We start from the raw sequence: 3,448 nt of genomic DNA, 5'->3' as shown, positions 1-3,448 counted from the left end.
ACTGTTCTAGTGGTTATGAAAAATTATAACAGTTTCTATTTGACACAGAAGTGCTATGAGGCATTTTCATAACCAAATAATTTGAAACACATGAAATTTATAATCTCAAACATCAAAGAAACAGAAAGAAATTTCAAACAAAATATCAATCCAAAAGGCTTCCATTTTTGAACAGCAGATTTGCAATTATTGAAAAAACATAGCTGAAAATTTAATGGAATCAGATACTTTGTTGGCCAGAATATTTATCATAATCTACTATTGAACAGAAGTCTCTGTGAGACAGATTCATTAAAATCTTCAACTGTGTTGTCTGTAAACATGCTCTGAAGGATCATTTCAGGCTTATCTACATTGTGAGTGTATAGCAGCATGATAAGTTGCCTGTCAATTTGTCATACACCACAGTGACATCATTCAAACAGAGAACCACTACTGTGAGACAAAGCATCTTCCAGTGGTAGCCTGGAGTCGACAACCTGTTTAGAGCATAAGAGTTGTGGCTCATAGGCACCCACAAGAAAATGCAAAAGAGCTGTGCACTGCCCATTTAGAAGGCAGCTGTATTAGTACAGACCAGACACCAAGTTTTTTCTGAACTAAATCGGGATATTTTTTAAAAACCAAGACTAAACACACACAGGCTACAATTCAATGTTTTTTTACCTTATTGAGATTTTTGCTCACTTTTCAATCTCCTTCATAGAATCTTCTCTTCTTCCTCAATAAAACTGGAGACATGTAAATCACTAAACCATCTTCATTATTATTATTATTATTATTATTTCAGCTTCTAATGTTGCTGCTGGGAAAAGTTTCCTCTGAGCTCACCATCATCTGAAACAAGACGGAAAAGTTTTAAGAAGTTGTCATAGTTTTCATAACAATGAAAAAAAATTCCTTCCACTAATCTGATTTCAGCTTGAAAAGTTCTTCTCTTCATCCTTGAGAAAGTTCTTTAACTGCACACATTCTTCAAACATAAAATCCCCATCTACAAGAAATAACTTCTAGATATTCTGAAACTGAGCTCTGTTTCACTGTCAGTGAAAATGGTTTGAAAGTCCTGTAGACACTTTCTTCAAAGTCAAATCATTTTTCAACATAGTTTAGACTGTGCTGCAAGTAAACTGCCATTTTGTTGTGGTTTGCCTACTTTGTTCCTTTGTTGTCCTCGGTGTCTACATACTGGCTGAAAACATAGGGGTTGGATGTGCAGTACTGTCTACTGTAAATGATGTAGCCGACAGATGCACAGTCTTCTACTTTCACATCCTCCCAATAATACACAGTTATGTATGGCCAGTGCACAACTTCCCATTTATAAGTCAACATCGGAATTAAAGTTACATAAAAATGACTGATTTTGCCCTATAATAAAAGATACTAACTAGGAATACTCAATATAAATTAGAAAATCAATTCAACCTGAGGGGGCTGCCTTTCTCTTTTATGAAAATGCAGATTACAATTCACATATGTTAATGGTAATTAGTTGAAAGTGAAGAAACAAATTTGAAGGAGGCATATTGCAAAACAAGGGGGAAGTAAAAATTAAAAAATTATCCCAGCTTCCTTCGTCACAATTTCTCTTTCGAATGTTTTGATAAGATCATCATGACGACTAAGGCTGCCACAGGGGAAGGAAACTGCACAACCCTATTCAATTTTTTCAGCAGAGAATTACAAAGCACTGTCACGATTGACCTCTGATGCACTACTCGAAAACAATGGCTATTTAGTCAAGTATGGCCACTTAGCGCTGTTAATAAAAGGAGGAGTTTAAGTCAGTAACTCATACAAGACTGCCCCTCATTAGAAATTGGTAATGAGCAATTTGAAGTGAAGACCACATCATTTTATATAATGTTGTCCATTTTTATGTAACCAGGAATTTTATCTATCCCAACAAAGTACAGTTGGGAGTTGGGTTTCCAACCAGATATCTGGGATATCAGGCAACTATGGTCAAGACAGAATCCAAGTCTCCACATTATCAATGTGGCCTCAGATAGCACTAGCATCCCTCCCCCAAAGCATTGGTCTGTGGAGTTGGGTACGGGAAAACACAGAATGGGTACTCAGTCAGCAGAGTAGGATTCCATTCACTGATGCATCCAGGAGTAACCTGACATCTGATGATTGTCAAAGAAAGGTGTGAAAGCAGCAGGAAACTATGAGACTTCAGAAAGAAAGTTACCTGTTACTATGGCAGACTGAGTAACTTTTACTGTATGCTGCAATACAATTCAAAGTGATGCAGATACTACTTTTCACTACAGTCACTAAAACCTGTAAACAACAATTGTAACATCCCACAAACTGTTCAGTTTCTTGAAAATATAAACGTGTGCCTCAGTCATGGAACAATTTGAGGATTGCTGTGTGAATTTTCTCTTTGATGGAAAATCTCTTTCCTGTCAAATATCCACTGAGCTTGCTGGAAAGACTGAATGGTCTTCATCAAATTGTTGGCACTGTTTCACTACGACTGGATGCTACATTGCATTGCACCATACACTGCAAGAATTCCATGGCGAATTTGTGTGCAATTTGTATGTTTGGCTAACAAGAAACTTACTGTTCCTTGTACCTCAACTTTGGAGAGCCATTTCACTCCCACAATGTGATGAACCTGTTGTCCGTACTGCAGCAGAATTGTCTCTCAGGAAATTGGTAACATGCCCACTCTTCTGAAAGGGTGCCGTGCCTGTTGCGTAACTTAATTTCAGAAGTCCCTATACCTCAAGTATGTCTCTTGAATGAATCAATAACCATCCAAGACCATTTCTTCAGCAATTCCTTTGGATCAGTGCTCATTGTGTAGAAGCAGAAGAAGATACATTCATGTGTGTGAGTCATGAGGCAACGGTTCAAATCTGTGTTCTGTAACTAGTGCAACATTCTTTAATAATTCTCCTGATACTGTGTTACTATCACATTTTTACTGTTACATGTTTGTTTGCTGATGGGGTGGTAGGGTCAACCAATAACCCTCAGGAAATTTATACAGTGAGATAATCACAAGCCTATTTGGGGCCCACCCAAACAGAACCCTGCTTGCCCCAGTACAGCATATTCCATAGCAGTTACTCAGTAATGATTGTTTCACTCCCCTCAACCCTTATTGACAAATGGTGCATTTTCAAAATTATTTTTCTCCTACAATGTTCACAGTTCAGCCAATAATATCAAAATCCCATGCACTATGACGTACAATGTTCCATTACTGTGTCATTGGATGGTAGGCAAAAGTATGTCCAGAGCTTAGAGTAGCAATCGACTGTTCGTGTTAACAAGTCCCCAGCTCATGAAATCCATGTTTGACAAATGTGCACCCAGTCAATGAGACTGATCTCATCAAGATGGTCAACATTTGTCATGACCCAAAAATCAAAAGTAGCGTGTTTTCTGGAAGATGAGGAAGGCAATTGTAACCTGAGAGCTT

This window comes from Schistocerca gregaria, unplaced genomic scaffold (genome assembly GCF_023897955.1).
Source record: "Schistocerca gregaria isolate iqSchGreg1 unplaced genomic scaffold, iqSchGreg1.2 ptg000577l, whole genome shotgun sequence".
NCBI classification, from domain to species: domain Eukaryota; kingdom Metazoa; phylum Arthropoda; class Insecta; order Orthoptera; family Acrididae; genus Schistocerca; species Schistocerca gregaria.
The sequence above is the reverse complement of the archived record's forward strand: the minus strand, read 5'-3'. Positions refer to the sequence as shown.